Source organism: Corvus moneduloides, chromosome 2 (genome assembly GCF_009650955.1).
Source record: "Corvus moneduloides isolate bCorMon1 chromosome 2, bCorMon1.pri, whole genome shotgun sequence".
In the NCBI taxonomy this organism is placed as follows: Eukaryota; Metazoa; Chordata; class Aves; order Passeriformes; family Corvidae; genus Corvus; species Corvus moneduloides.
Genome location: NC_045477.1, coordinates 95,691,408 through 95,708,431, shown reverse-complemented (window position 1 = coordinate 95,708,431; position 17,024 = coordinate 95,691,408). Strand labels below are relative to the sequence as shown.

The 17,024-nt window shown below is 40.7% G+C and overlaps 1 protein-coding gene across 1 annotated transcript in view; it reads left to right on the top strand.

Annotated features, from left to right (window-relative positions):
• Positions 1-202: 202 nt before the first annotated feature.
• Positions 203-17,024, top strand: part of ST6GAL2 (ST6 beta-galactoside alpha-2,6-sialyltransferase 2) — a 174,008-nt gene continuing 157,186 nt past the window's right edge. Inside the window, exons 1-2 of the mRNA XM_032100433.1 lie at positions 203-273; positions 12,133-12,188. The gene's annotated coding sequence lies outside the window, so the exon portion shown is untranslated. The remainder of the gene's footprint in view (positions 274-12,132; positions 12,189-17,024) is intronic.

Below are 17,024 nucleotides of genomic sequence, written 5' to 3'. Positions count from 1 at the left end.
GCTGCTGAAGGGATCTCTTGCTGCTACAATTTGTAGAAAGGAGCTCTCATAATTATAGACAGAGTTTATTGTGCCTCTCCCTCTCTCCCCCCCTTCTCACTCTCCCCACCCCCTGCCCCGTGTATGTGTATGCAGAGAGCTGGAAAAAGCTGGCAGCACTACCTGAATAGCTGCTGAAAGAGTGAGACTTCTCAGTTCCTGCTTCATTACTGGGTAGCAGCTATTCCAGTGTGTGCGAGCTCCCAACTGCCTCCTCCCATCGAAAAGCCCTTGGTAAGTCCCCTCAGCTGGCAGAGCTGCAGATTAACTCAGCAAAAGGCAGGAGGGGGGTGGCCGGTAGCTATGGGGACACTCAAAACCCGTGTGCAGCTTAAGACCTATTAGATTTCAAGGATTTTCTGTAATAAATGTGTAAAATCTTCTGTGGATTGCTGGGATGCGAAGGTAACCATGAGGAATGTTTTGCGTGCTCAAGAGCAATGCTAAGTACATCCAGGAGTGCCTGAAACAGAGCAGAATTTTTCTACGGAACATGAGATTAGTAAATGCTTCTCAGAACTGCAAGAAGAGTGGTTGTGTGTTGTTCTGTCTGTTTTCTATTGTTTTTCTCTTGTTCTCCTCTCCTCCCTGCCTCACCTTTATTGTGTTGAATGTGTTAATAGGCTCAGAAAGAGGAAACTGTATCTTCCTGCAGACTGATGGCATTTGAAATGTAGGACTTTTATCAGAAGAGGGATGAGAGCTGAAGCTAAAGAGGAGATAACATGTGCTTTTTATTTGCATTTATATTCTTGTGCATGTTTCTGGTGTTGATTGTATAGACTTGCCATGCTCAAAAGTTCAAAAAGCTGGGAGATGCACATTTACTGCTCAAGATGCTGATGTTTGCACTTGTATCACATGTTTTATTAGTCATCCACATGAAAAGTGGCACTCTTCAGGTAGGTCCTTTCAGTACATGCAGCAAAAAGCACTCCCAGACACTCCTCTTCTTTACCTTGATCCTATGACTCAAGCTCATTGAACTCCACAGAAAATTACAGAGGCCGCTGCAGAGGTCAGGTCACAACTCTCCCTGCCCTAGTTGAGCAGTGGCATTTGAAACAAGAGGCTGAAATAATGTTGTTATCTGAGGGTCCAAGTACCTTGGACCTGGCTGTGTTTTGGTTTGAAAAGTGGGAACAAGTTAACCAGGGACAGGCCGAGGTTTCTCTCTGGCAGTACAGAGCATTAACAGAACGGCTGCCTCTGAACTGAACCCACAGCTACTCCCACGTTGGATAAATCCAATCTAGAAGAGATGACTGCCTGACTAGCTGGACATGGGGCCACTGGCTCATTAGTTACTGTCTGTCCAGTCCACACTTCTGTTGGCTACAGCTGTGCATCGGATCATACATAAGTGACACAGCTGTATTTATAGCTATGAGGGGTTAGCTGTTCCTTGTATTTAGAAAACATACACTCGTGATGTGAAACTGCTGCTCAGTGTCCCTAGACATCATTTCCTTTGCTACTGAGCAAACATGATAGCTCAAAGAATTAGGTTTTGTGTCTGCAGTGGTGGCTTTCCAGTTAGTATATTTACATCTCTTCTACAGGTCAAAAGGGGGATGCTGACTGTTTTTCCCCTTTCAAAAGACTTCAGTGTTTATTGAGTGACAACTTTCAAGCAAATATTGAAACAGAGACTAGCCAAGCACAGAATAGATATTGCTTCCTGAAACTCAGTCATTTTATGTTATGGTGACAGGAGAATCATGGTGAGGGGTGCAAATGACTAGGGGATTGATAGAGTTTATATAACATGTAGCAATGGAAATTACAATTAGGAGTATGCCTCGTGTTCCAGGTTGACAGAGTCAACCTTAGTTCATCAATAAATTAAATTGTTGTCAAAATTGCATCCTTACCTGGGCTGCTTAGTGCATTAAGTACTAAGTACTTAGTACATTAAGTACATACTGGGGTGTAATATAGAGAATAATAATTTCTGGGGGCAGTGGGGAAGCGATAACCATATATGTTTGGGGGGCCGTTGTTGGGGTTCTTTTGTATTTTTTTCCATTAACTACATAAGTCTTTGCTAGAATACTCTTGAATATTGTGTTGTTTTTTCTAAGTTTGTTTTGCTTTCAACATCTGCTTGGATGTATGAAAGAGGAAAAACAGCTCAGTGAGAAGAATTCCAGTGTGAAGACGAGCAGGAACAGGTAGCTCTCCAGCTTGGTGCTACATCCTTGTATCAAATTCAGCCCTGACCACACTCATTTTAGTAAGTGAACTCTGCTGTCATCTGTTTGCTATCAGCATGGCAGGATGTTCTCAAAACGTCTTAATACCAGGTCAGGGCGGTAGAGAAATGCCAGGGATTTTTCACCAGGGGCCAGATGCCATGACCTTTCTGCCTATTGGAAGTTCGCTCTGTGAGGATGATGCAACCCAGCACAAGAAAAAGAAACCAGGAAAGCATCTTTGCTGATAGGAAAAATCTGTGTTTATCATGGGCAGTGTATACTCCGTAGAGCCTCACCCATGTCACAAGAAATCTGCCTCCCCTCCCTTCTCACAGAAATGTGAGAAGTCAGGAACTATTTGTGTCTTCCTGTAGAAGGGACTAGCTGCCTCACAGACAAGACCACCCTACTTGTGACTGTGAACCCACACAGCCATATAGGAGCGGATACCCTGGTAAGTGGTGGGCAGGAATGCTGCTTGTGCTTGGGCTGATCTGACTGTGTCAACCTGCAGTCAGCATGTGTCACAGGCAGTGGCTTACTCCATCCTCACTAGCAGCCCTAGGGGAGTTGTTTTTGGAGGATGACCAGGCACAGCCCTAAGGTCTTGCTGAAAAAATAATCTTCAGACCTTGCCAGCGTGAGCCAGGGAGATCTAAACATACCTTCAAGCCAACCTGGTTTTTCATTAGAAATTCTCTCTGTTACTTCTCTGACTGGAAATGAGCTCTCCTCCCTGCCCCCCATCAAAGATTACAATTCATGAAGCAGAAAATGCCAGATATTCAAGCACTGGCAGAGTTCTTTTAAATTATATTTCTAGTTTATCATCCTTTTATATGTCAAAGTTTTCTATTTCCCCTATCTATTTTTATATATAGCAAAATGTATCAATCCAGGCATTTCAATTTCCATCACTAAAGCATAAAGATCCATATATCCTTGTCTACTGAACAAACAGGGGTTTTCAAAGAGTATTCCCACTGCCAGCAGTGGCTTTTGTTTGCATTACTTGACTACAGTTCTTCTTTTAAGAATTGCAAAACCAAACCAAGAAAGCAGAGACTGGTGTAATCCATGGTTTATTACCCTAAAAGCCCTCACTGTTGTACTCACACATCTTCTATCTTGCCCCCTTTCCTCGGAAATCTCCGTGGTTATAACTTAGACCAAAGCTCTTTGAAACAAGCATCACATCTCTACTCATTGCACACATTTATGTCTATCAAGCTACATGGAAACATGAAATATTGAGCACAGTATTTAGAGTGTGTAAAAGCCTAATGCAATCTCCTGATCATAACTATTCCTTTTTGTGTGACTCCTTGCACCTTGGCAGGGCCAAAAAGAGAAAACTTTTCAGAAGTTCTGTCATTTCCTTTTTGTTTCTGGCCCCAGAGAAACAACTCAAAATCCAAACATCTGCTACGTCCTTCTACTGTAAAGCAGTGGGAAAGGTGAAAGGACCTTGAAAAGCCATAATCTTGCAGTTATCAGGGGGATTATGAGGGGACATTAAGGAGATTTTTCAGTGTAGCGTTCTCATGATTAGAATGAATTTCAAATGGTTTTTGTCATTGCTAGGAAGAGTGGAAGTGACATTTAGTAGCATACGAATTCCCGAGTAATTGGTGCCCTGTAATATAAATTAGATTAGAGGCAGTTTACCAAGTCCCAGTACAACAAGTTTTCCTTTTGCTACTCTCTCAAAGGAAGATAATCTATAATGTATATTTTAGAAGACAATTGCAGCAAAGTAAAGCTACCATCCTAAATGAAAAAAAAGATTACTTCAATAGGACTTTGCAGTCAAAATTCCTTGCTGGTTTAAAGAAGACTGTCTGTATCCAGAAATAATACTGAGTTTGAGTGTTTCCTTTACTGCGTTTCTGTGTTAACTGCTAAATAATTAAAGACAGGAAAAAGAGCAGAACAGATAACTAGGTAATAGTAGGCATATCCACATCCCATTCCTTTAAACCTGGATCTGAGTTCTTTGACTTGCAATTGGTGGTTTTTTTCCACTAAGAATCTGTGGCAGGATACGTTCCTAGCACTACAACAGATGCTATTAAAAGCAGCTTCTTTTCATTATGAAAACAAAGCTGAAGAACTCTAACATATGTTGTGTTGATTCATGTCTCAGAAAATATAATTCCATGGAGATATGTTTTATAAATGCAATAAGAAAGCAGCTGATTCCTTGGAAAAATGTATTTGACTGCAGCATTGGCTACTTGCATTTTGTACTTGACAAATGCACCGTGTTTTAATACATTGCCACAACACCTAAGAATTTTCATTCAGATGCATCTCTATTCCTTTCTCTTCATGAATGTCTTAAACGATGCTACTGGAAAATGGAAAATATTGGTAAACAATTCCTTTTTCTTTGGGAATCTGACCCTGATGTTCATTTGCTAGTGTTCAGACCTTCAGATTGTATGTATCCTCGTCTGCAAAAGAGAGATAATATTTCTGCCTCCCCTTCCATCTATGCACCCTTCATCTGTCTTCCGTGCTTATACAGCATACTGAGGACAGAGGCTGTGCCTTATATGCATGATATCCACACAGTCAGCACGTACACAGTTCTTGCCTGCAGCCTTTAGGTGCTCCTATGAAAGAGTTTTCCCCACATACCACTAAGTGATATTCTTAGTATCAGCCTCAGACGACTGGATGGTGCCAGTGATACTGGGGAGCATTTCCCTCAGAGTACTGAGCATAGAAGCACCTGCAGGCTCCAGATGCTTTCCAAGACTGGTGCAGTGGTCTCAGAAAACTTCTGTTCCCCCCTCTACTGTTGATCCTCTCAACACATAATATAATGCTCTCATCCAAGTCTGAAGAAAAGACTTAGCATACCATTTCTGGTATCAGTGTCTGGGAATGTATGTGGCAATTACATCAAGAATACTGAGAAATACCAATTTCTTTGACAGTTCTATCAGCTGCACAAAACTGACTGCAGTAAGTGTTTGTTTCTGACAGTTGACTAGATAAGGTGAATCTGTGGTGAGCTGACAAGTGCCCTAACAAGCTATATTATTCCAGATATTTCTTTCTGTCCAGAAACTCACCCACATCACTGACAGCTGGCACCTTCAGCATAAAACAATCAAAACAACAATCCATGATACTGCTGTCTTTATGTCCCAAACCAAAATTGGTGCATTGGACTGGAACAGGCTGTGTGAAACAGGAGCAGATTTTGGAGTACTGCATGCTCTTATCTTCCTATTTAGTATATTTTTTATTAAAATATATTTTAACAAAATTTAATAATAATAATAATTTGTGCCCCCTTTAAAGAGCCAAAACCCTACTCTCAGCTGAAGTAATGTCATTCATTGAATTGATTCATGATGAATTCCATCCACTCCAGGGGCATTAAACCTGGTTGTAGGGACAGAACAGAGTAAACAAGGGCTGTTTCAGGGTACAGGGAGTGTGTACAGAACAGCTGTTCTACATCCTTACTTGTCTTATTCTCCACTGGGAACACTGAGGGGACAATACAAGTTACAATAGTCCAACACAGGACAGGGAGAAGAGTTAAAGTATTAGTCTGAAAAAACAACACAGAAACTTCACTGAAAATTATTTTTTTATGCTGAGAAAGAATAAAGCTGACCACTTCTCTAGCTCAACTAAAAGCCTAATTTATGATAGCAGTCTTAAAAAGAAAACTCAAATAGTTAGATGCAAAAAGATCTCCTTCAGTTTGTTCAAATGGAATTGTTGTGAAATGCCTGAAGATAAATCCAGATCCCCTCATCTCATAATTCCTATTGTCTTTTACCTGCATTCAATCAGAGGTCAATAAGGTGACTCAAGCCAAGACCCAGCACAGAAGAAAACTCCCAAGAACTCTTTTCCAAGCTGCTGTATTCTTGCTAGAGATTCAAACAGCTCCCTAGAGCTTATTATTAGAGCAATCACCCTGATGCTGGCACATTAAAAACCATTCATCTCTTTTCCCTACATTTAGGAAAGCTGGCTGTCCTATTTGTTGAGATTGCTGTTTCAGTCTTCTTTTTGGGGCAGGTCTGGTGTCAAGTTGCTTCCTGTTGCAGAGTCCAAATGTCCCTGTTGAGTGCTTCTGAGATCAGATCCCAGGAGGCATGGTTATCCACAAACCCACTGATGAAGCTCCAGGGAAATAATTGTAACGTGTCATTCTCCACTCCCTATACTTCCAGACTGCAAATTTCCTCTTCTCTCGAGTGACACAGTATGGTTGGCCACTTTCACAACATTAAACAAAGTCATTTGATGGAGAAATTGCTCAGCAACAGAAGAGAGCTTATTTAATGATCGAACTCCCCACAGACATTACCTGATATTGCTGAAGCTTATAGGATCAGTATTTTTGTGCTAGCAAATTGAAGGACATAGTTTTAGAGATTGTAAGTAGGTGCAATGTTATATTCAAAAATGAAAATTTAATTTCTTTATGAGAATGGTGTGCAAAGCAAGCAAGCATTGGCAAGCACCATTGAAATATGCTTTCTAAGGCACTACAGAGAGCAATATAGAAACAATGTACTCCCTTATTTTCACCGAAGATCCCCTTTGAATTTCCTAAACATGATTTTCTAGCTCAATATCCCACTGCCAGGTGTGTTTGAGCAAAAAATTAAGGACCATCACATTTCCAGATAATGTATCTTAAGAGCTGATGTCATAATGCAAAGGTCAGATGAAATCAAAATACTGTTTACAGCAGTGCTCTTTCTTTTCAGCTCTGAAATTATTAAAGGCATTTAGACTGAATTAATTAAAAAAAAAAAAAAGAAGGAAACTGCTTTTGACTAGCTTAAGGAGTAACATGTGGCATGTAATTTGGATTGCTGAGTGATTTAGACATGTAAGCTGCATTACTCATCCATCTCACTCAAGATTTTGTAATCTTCCATCTGGATTTTCAGACAAACTTTGAGTTGCTTCTTAGTGGTTTGAAGAAGGCTGGAGAAGATGGCTCATCTTAGAATGAACAAAGAAGGGTGAAAGCTGTTCAACTGGAAAAAAATGAGCATATGACAGAAAGTGATGCTTGGTACAGCAATATAATTTCAATGTATTTTCAATATATTTTCAAATTATTTTCAGTGACAGAATTATTCTTTTACTTTGTTTTCCACAGCAAACAATCTTTCTGTATTTAGTGCAGGATCCATATAGAACCAGAGTGGCCCATTGGTATACAGCACTCATAAACTTTGTCTACTCCCATTGTTCCAGCTACAATATCATCATATGAACACATCCAAGATCATGGAAAAGATCCATTAGCAAGCAAATCCGAGCCTTCTGCTCTCGGGGTGCGGGGTGGGGGGGAGAGGGGATTTTTAAGGGAATTTAAGAGCAAAAACTATACTACCTTTAACTCTTAAACATGGAATACAGATAATGTTGCTTGCAAAACTAATGGTACTAATAGTTCAAATCCCTGTGTTTCCATTCACTAACTAGTGCATGGAAGCTATTCCCAAGCACTCACTGTCCACTACACAGTGGAGGCCAATCTGTCTAACCAACAAACCAATGAAGAAAACATTAGATCTGCTTATCTCAGTAGACGTGAGAAAAAACTTCATATGATAAGGCTGCAGCTAACAAGGTTTGAACAATTGTGAAATGAAATGAAATGAAATGAAATGAAATGAAATGAAATGAGGAACTGAAAAAAACCAACCCAAACCCCAAACCCAAACAAAACCAAAGAACCCTAACATTCTTCAGAAAGATGTTTACAAACTCCAGGAGCAAATACATTTAAGGGATTTGAGCCCTGCTCGTGCGAAATTTATTAGACGGAAAGGACCAAAGTATTTGGAAAACAACTGCAAGAAATTCTTAGCCAAAATAATCTCAGGGAATAGATGCTCCACAGAGATAAAGAGAAGTGCACACAAACACCATTTCTCTCCCCCTGCCTCAAATGAAAGAACAGTAAATTGGAGTGTCCCACTTCTTGAGGCTCATGTTTTTCCCTTGATAAGTTTCTCTGGCAACAGAAGCCCAGAAAGCTTCACCAGAGCATCCTGATAGACCTCATAGGAAGGCTAGGAATACCTGCTACTTGAAGATGGAACTTCGTGTGGGGATTTGTCTCTAGACAGATTATCATGAAGGGTGCCTAGAAGGAGATCATTAAAGGCTTCATGGTAGGTACAGTTCAATAAAGCTCCACAATTCCTTTATAATTCAAAGGATCAAGGGGATAAGCTTGAGCATTAAAACGAAATAAAAATAATGAGGTACTTTTGGTACTAATTGCTCGTTTGGCTCACAGTGAGGTGAGATGAGCTTTGTTCAGTTGAACCATCAGCCCAATGTCTTGCCAAGTCCTGGGTACTCTTTTAAACATATCAGGCACCTGAAGGCTGCTGAAGCCAGAGAGCCCGTGAAGGCTGGGTGTGTGGGACTGCACACACACACCATCAGCCAGGGGCAGTGCCTCACTGAGGGTCCAGCGACTTCACAGGGGAAGAGGGCTGGCCCAGACAGGAGTGGTGCTAACACAAGCTGCCTTGGGCCAGAAGACCTCAGTTCTGTGGCACAGCAAGACACCTATCTGAGCCACAGGAATGCTGAAGGCAGCATCGAACTACACCTCTTTGCCTTGATTTTAGTTTTTCTATTTTTCTTATTGCCTTAAGGAGGGTCTGAAGTCCTATGTGTTCCTCATGGGTGGTGATGGGATCCCACTATATTCAGGCTCCCTTTTGCAGCAGCAGAATCTGGGAGTTCCGTGGGGCCAAGAGCACCCTGTACTGCAAAGTGAGTGGCAAGTGTTCTCTCTATCTCCCACATTCCCCAGTAGGGCTTGGCAGTGAGGATGAAAAAAAGGCACTGCTTTTCACAGGCTGAGGTTTGCATTAAGCATAAGGTGAGAGCTGTGGCATTAGCTTATGTGACAGACACACCTCCAGAGACACGGAAACCAAGATGTTTGATACCAGCAAGAGTACCAGACCTGCTGAGACACACAGAAAGTTTGCACCTGAGGGGGTGCAAAACGAAGAGGATGGAGGTGATTTTGCTTGCCATGCCTGCCCAGAACCATCAGGCTGCAATAGAAGTCAAGACATGCAGTGTTTTGGGCCAGGCAACTGGAGGTGACTCTGAACTAGAGGAGATAAAATTTTTTTAGAATGCATGAAGACTATATATATGAAAAAGTGGTATGGTGGGGTTAGCACTACTGTTGTTTAACAAAGAAATAGTTGCCAAACAGAAACCATTTTTCTTGTGGTGTCCCTGGTGACATTTTGGTGTGCAGTGCCTAGAGTCCAGGCAGCAACAAGGCAGGGCCAGAAGCAAGAAGAGGGACTTTACTCACAGCACAGTTTCTCAAGCCAAGTGGTTCAGAAATTGGTGGCCCTGTACATGCAATAAACACTAACATATCAGAACAAATCCAAAGCTCTTATCCCACAGATCCAGAGCAAACAAACAAACAAAAAAATAAGTAGCTACCAGTGTGAACACTGGGTAATTTGTGTTTGACTTGGCCCTAAAATTATGCTGTGAGGTTCTCAACCTGACAGCATCAGCTGTGATTTTTTATTGAGAAGATTTATGCAGCCCTGAAAGTGAGAATCTGGCAATTAACAGGAACAAGATTGTCAACTGTGGTGCATTGTTTAGACATTGTAGAAAATTATGTACACACCATGTGAAAAAACATGTATGCTGCTGGTGGCAAAAGGACACTCAAAAGATGTTAAGGTTTTTTCCATGAAATTTCCAGTTTTGGGGCTGATGCTTTCATTCCTAGGAAGGTACAAGCTTTGAATAAGCACAGAAGAATGAGATGCAGCAGGCAAAAATGTGAAGCAGCTCCATGCATGAGAATTTAGACAACGTTTCACTTTCACTTTAATTTATTACAGTTTCCTCATGTTTTTTTAGAGTACGCCCCCCCTTTTATATAGGATGTAACCTGTTTGAAAACACTGAGTTGCATGATGCCTTGCATAATTACAGGAGTAAATCTATTTTAGCATATGTAAATAGGATAGTTTGACTAGTACTCAATTTTTGGTGCAAAACCTTGCAGGCAAGATTTTCAAAAACGGGGATCCCAACACAGGCTTCTGAGACACATCTATATTGGGTCTATATAAGTAAAACTACTAAATTCTAAATATGGCTTTCTAGGTTTAAAAATAAGGTGAAATATTGAGTTGCTGAAAGTAACATAGCTGCATTAGGAGGGTATGTTCACCTTGATGGAGACCTGAACAGCGTCATGCTACTTCCAGGGTCTACACTAGCCTGGATAACCTTGCACAGCCCTGTTGTGCCACGCAAATGCATTCAAAAAGAACTCTGCTTGAAAATGTGACATCCGAGTTAGCAGATTGTGTTCGGTTTTACCATGTGTGCTTCAGAACAGTCACATTTCTCATTGTCCTGAATTTGGCTGGGACAGAGTTACTTTAATCTGTGGTAGCTGGTACAGTGCTGTGTTTTGGATTCAGTATGAGGATAATGCTGATAACACACTGATGTTTGACAGTTGCTAAGTAGTGCTTACCCTTAATTGAGGATTTTTCAGCGCCTCATGCTCTGTCAGTGAGGAGGGGCACAAAAAGTCAGGAGAGAGAACAGTTTGTACGGCTGTCTCAAACTGGTTAAAGAAGTATGTCACATCATAGAACATCATGTCCAGTAGGTAAACTGGGGGAATTACCCAGAAGGAACCAATCTCTTCTCAGGGATGGGATGGGCATTGGTCAGCAGATGGTGAGCAATTGTAATGTGCGTCGCTTTTTTCTCTTGGGTCCTGTTATTGTCTCTCCCTCTCTTTATAATTACAATTATTAATATTATTAGCATGTTTATATTTTGCTTCAATTTTTAAGCTGTTCTTATCTCAACCCATGGGATTTAGCTTTCCTTTCCAGTTCTCATCCCCTCTGGGGGCAGGGAGGAGGCTGTGTGAGAGAGCAGTAATGTGGTTCTTAGTTGCCAGCTGGGATTAAACTGCAGTGGAAATTTAGGACCCACAAGTGTTTTGTTCTTCAAGGCTTGGCTCATAAGGCTACTTTTTGACAAGCTGTGACACTGTTAATGCCCATGGAAGTGCTTACACTATGAGTAACAGCTAGTAGGAATAGTATGGATAATGGTTAACTGCAGAAGCAGCACCCTCTTTATTTAGTCCCTCATCTGGGCTATTTTCGAACGACTGCTGTTTATTGTCATTATTGGGTTCAAAAACTGACTTTCTTTGTTCTCTTTCCAAAAAACAGAGTAAATCAGGTCTGACATTTGAAGCAGTCTATTTACAGCAGCACGGAGCATGTGTCTCTGGAGCGTGGCTGTAACGAAAAACAGAGAACAGCAAAAGCCCTGGTTATGTTTGTCACCCAGGGGAACTGGAGAGCAGGATGGCTTCCTCACCATCCTATTTTTTCTGCTGTTTTTTTGTAAAAATATTTTGAAATGCAATATTAAAATGGGTTACTCTTCTTTCAGATCTAGGCCCAAGGAATTTCACATGGAGGTATTAGTAACTGAATACTGCATCCACATTGGATAGGTTTTGTCCCTGTTTCCCCAGGAAGGGAGGAAGCACCAGTTGTCACTGCTTCATTAATTGTTCAATTTATCCCAGTGGTAAAGGGACAAATTCTAAATTCCAACTGGCAGAGTTTGCAGGAGTGTATAATTTATGAGGCGTGAGAAACTGGAAAGATAACTACAATCAGTATGAGCATAAGAAAAACATCCAGCTTGCAATCTCTGCCACACAGTGTAGCTGCCCATGCTTAGTTATCACACTGCACATATTTTTACTTTCCCAAAATCTAATTCTCAAGGCTTTGTTGTTTTGTTTGTGTTTTGGTTTTTGTAAGGACTACATTTTTTTTTTTAGGCTGGAAGGCTTCTCAAGGGAAAGAGGGACAGTCTGGAGAAAACAAGACTGAAAAGGTATAAAGAAAAAAATATATATCTTGCCAAAACCATCTCAACACTGTTGCATATTGTGGAGGGCGGAGGGTATGTGAAAGCAGAGGTAGGATTCTCACACTAGACAGCTCCTTACTGGAAATGGAAACGGTCTGAAGAAAGGCAGGCAAGGCAGGCAGCCTTTCACAAACAAGAGGGGAGAGGAAAGGAAAGCAGAAATGTAGGGATTGTGGGTACACAGAACTATTGCTATTAGGTTTTAACTTTTCTAACCAAGCTATCTGCATTACTGGCAATACCACCAGAACACAAGCCAGGTGTCTGCAGATTTGCAGAGATCTACATATGTTTAGTGATATCTGAACCATTGTGCAAACGCAGATCAGATGATATAAAAAGGGCAAATAGACATACAAAAATACTTCAGGATTTAAAATAATTTCTTATCCATAGGTATCCTCCTTCCTTCTGCCTGTGAATTCTGGTTCCTCCTTTCCAGCAGGAGATTTTCACTCTAGTGTCCCATCACCCTGATGAAGTTTCACTTGATGAAAAACCTCACAGCCACATCTCCCCCCCTAAGTTAACTATAGTCCTCCAACTTCCCTTACTATCTCCCTCAGAAAATCAGGAATTTCAGCCCACTCCTAAAGCAAACCAGCCTTGAGTTCTGTCTAGCTTGGCCAGATAATAACACAGATAACATTAGTTTCTTAGTTATGTTATATGTTTCCAATAGCTTTCTTAAATAAGAAGCATCTGGCTTAAACAGAACCAAGCACTGGTGCCAGCATTGCTAAGAGGGCTTTGGCAGAGACTGTGGTCTCTGTTCTTGGAGGTGTTGTGGGCTGCAGACAAGAATTTATGTTGTCATGTAAAGAGCTCTAGCCTGGCACAGAGTCTGTTTGTGCAATTCTCTGTTACATACTTTTATTTATGCAGAACTTTTTTCTGGGGTTGAAGAACTGAGCAAAAGATGAAGCAGACTTCAGCTCAGCATCTCCAGTGTGTGTGCATAACTGAGAGGTGATACCTTAACCTATGCAGCTGCATGTCCTCAGAGATGATCCCCTTCCCAAATGAATGTGGGATGGTTGGGAGAAAATGCTGTTGAAGGGGCCACAGGGCCAGAGCTTAGGGTAGATCTCACTCGCCATCATCAGAGTTGAAGCATTCTCACAGACAATGAAGATTTGATTTCATCTCCACCACCTCTTGTGAAATAATATGAAAATTCATTTAACTTGACTTAATACATTTTTTATGTGTGTCTGAATTTCACCCTTAAGTAAAAATAATGTCCATGAGTCTTTCCCCATTAAAGCTATATACATATCTCTAGAACACAAAATATGCACTCAGAAGGGAGTCTGAAGGTAGATTTGTTAAGACTATCAGTCCTACTGGAACTATTTCTAATTGGTGTGGCAGGCTTAGGTTTCCAGATTGTAGTCCATGCATTATTCCTCTGTACTGTACTGGAGTAGCAGGTAGGGTGGTAGCACACAGAATTACTTATCAGGATGAATATAAACAAGTCTTGAAGTGAAAAGTGCAAGAAAGGAAAATAAATATCCAATAGAGCAATATGGACTAGGATTGTTATTTACTGAAAGGATATGACAATTCACATGTGAAAAAGAATAACAGAAAAAATTATCTTTTCCCAGTGCAAGTAATAGTTTTAGCTGATCTGCTGTCAGAAAATGTTTCCTAAACTGGTTTTATTTAAAGCACCTCTGAAATGGTAAACAGTCTAGCAATTAAGGAATTTCTTTAGTTAATTTACCTTGATTAGCATAGTATTTTTCAAAAAGTGCTAATCAATTTTAACTTCTAGTAAACTGGAAACACCACGTAAATTGCTGTTACAGTTTTAAAAAGCTGATCAGTTCTGAAAATCAAAATCAGTGTGCATTTTTATACTATTCTCTTTCAGTCATTGTCTGGAATGTCTTTCTTGACCTTGAACTGTGAGAGAAGAATTTCCATGTTAAATAGAGAGGTACCACACTTCATGATTGCAATTTTTAGATAAAGTATAACTATGTAAGAGATATGAAGAGCAAAAATGATTTTAGTAAGTAAGGTGCTCATAAGGTGCCTTTTTTCCCATCCAAAGGGCATTCTTATGTGTTAGGATAAAATGTTCTTTAAGCATACAGTGCAAACTGGTGGGGATGTTACAGTAACAGGTTACTGAAAAGTAGCAGGCAAAAAAATTCTTGCTATGCAATCCTCATGTTTTGTAAGCAAAGAATTGTCCAAAGAACACCATGAGATAATTGATAGTGCAACCACATGAGTTTTCTATGCACCTCTTTCATTTTCCATGTTGTCACAAATAAGCTGATCATAGGTCTTTAGGAGTATAACTGTGCCTGAAAATGATGAATTTGCAACTGTTAAAGGCATAGACAGTTTTTAGCAAACAAGTCTAATCATCAGCCATCTGGAGCTTTCTTCCACTTAGACATATATTAGAAGAATAGAGAGACCTGCTCTCTTCTGCAAAGAAGAAAACTCCCACTCCTAAATTCATTGATACATTCTATTGTACTATAGCTACACATACTTTTTTTCTCTCTCTCTTTTTTTTTTTTTTTCCCTAAAAGAAACATATAAAACAAGTTAGCAGAAGGCAGGCCATCACAGATACTGATTTGGCAAAAAAAATCCTTTATACTGGTAAGAAAATGCCACAAGATAAACCAAGTTCTGTGAAAAAATGGCAAACAGCCTGGTGCAATGTGCAACAGCAGCAGAGCAGTGCTGGCTTCCCCCAGATGACACTGGTGCATGACAATATCTTCTAAATAATCTTCTATAATAAAAATATTTATGAAGCAGCAAGTTAAGTAGGGCAGCCAGAGGCCAGACAGTTGTGCCCAATATCCCCCTAATGGCACCCAGTAAGAAATAGATTGTGTTAAAACTGCTTATAGTTACATAGATGCCTACATTGGTATATAAGTTTTCCTGTTCTTTCTAGACAGCTCAAGGAAAAAAGTCAGAATATCCTTTTTAGGCTATACTGCTTTTTTTTTCAGGAGCAGTCCTCATTTGACTGCATGTAGAGCCCAGAAGGTTGCCTCAGATAGGAGCTTTTACTTATGTGACGTGCAGACTTCTCCCCTGAAAGGTCCAGCGTTTTTTGAGCACCATTTGGATGCTTCCTTGGATCAGTCTTGGCTTGTGACCCTGTGTGCCAGTGCTGCATATTTGGGGCCTGTGTACTGGGGGACATTTCCAAGATATTCCCATTGCTCCCAGTTGTGGTCTCCCAGTAAAGCATGTTCAACTCCATTTCCTCAGACACTGGTTCATAAGTAACCTACCTGACATGTATTAATCCAGGGCCTATGGCCTGCCTTTCTCTTGGTTCTGCTGCTCCTATATGCACACTGATTTTCCCAATACCCTTACTCAATAAAGGAGTTCCTATTAATTTCTGTTTGGCTGGCCAGAGAGAGTCCAGGCTGGCTGTGCCACTTCTAGTTGCTGGAGACATACACAGCCTAAGAAAATTCAAAGTGAAAAGCTTTCTTCTGATGCTATTTTTGTGCTCTTTTCCTTCCAGTCAAGTGCTATTTTCCTTCCACAATCTGGATCCTCAGGTTGAGCTCCTTTGTAGCTTGGACAGCAGAAGGCATAAGAACTTATGGATCCTTTGCATTCACCAAAACACAAAAGAAATTGTGTGTCATTTATTAAAAGCTATGTGATTTTCAACTTCCCAGACATTGATAAAGGCTGAGAAAATATAGTTCAGAAGATTTAGAGAAATGTGTTTATGTCCCAGAATAATCATCATTAGGAGAACTCAGTTGTTTGTCAGTAACTGGTGTAGTACATGTGCAAAAACATGGTAATCCAGAATATCAGAATGCTGTTAATAAATATTTGATGCTCAGAAAGTGAAAGTAAACATGCTAATAAGTTTTCCTGCAAAGGATGATACACTCCTATGGTGTCAGACAAATGGCAGGGCTCATTGATGGTTCAGGATCTGAAAGACTGATACTGAAGGCAACCACAGTCTCAGTGGTGACCCTAATGGCTCAAAATGCTACTGCGTGATGTTCCATTTGGTGAGAAAAATTAGGTGGAACCAGGCTTTGATGTGAGCCCATGTGTTTAGCTCACAAAGTCCTGTTTCCTTCAGAAAAGCGGAGGTAGAACACACTGAAATATGACCAAATTCCCAAGATTTTCCCATCCACCATTCAGTCCAAAGTACCTCCCCGTCATGTCTGTCCCTTTGGCCATGCTCTCAGTGCCTGACCTGGCTGTCTCACGCATCCTTCCAACTCCTCATTGCCTCCTACCATTAACATGCAAAAACATGGCCAGCCAAAATCAGCTCATCCACCACATGCCTTGCACGTCCCTTCATTTTGGATAGTAGTTGAATGCCTACACAGAGAGTTATGATAACCTTTCTTCATAAAGGACAGTAGCTGGGTTTTATGCTTAGCTTAAGCCAAGGGCATCAGCTTCCTCATCCCATTCCATTTCAGTAGGTAGGTGGGATTCATTCCTTCTATCTCAGCTCAGAAAGCTTTTAGGCTGCAAATCATAGGACTATTCAGATGTCTAAATTGGGATGAGATGACTTATAGGCTAAAATTTTTACAATGGGACCCTTGGATGACCTGCTTAGATATAAACAACTGTACTCTAAGTGTCTTAATTTGGTCAGAATAACTCATTCAGTGACAGTGTGAGGAGACTGCCTCAGACTGAGGTAAAAAACAGAGGTAACACAGGGTAACCCGGGCTATAGGTAGGCCATCAGCTCTAAGGAAATATTGAATTTGAAGATATACCATCACTGTTATGCCAAGAAATTAGAGG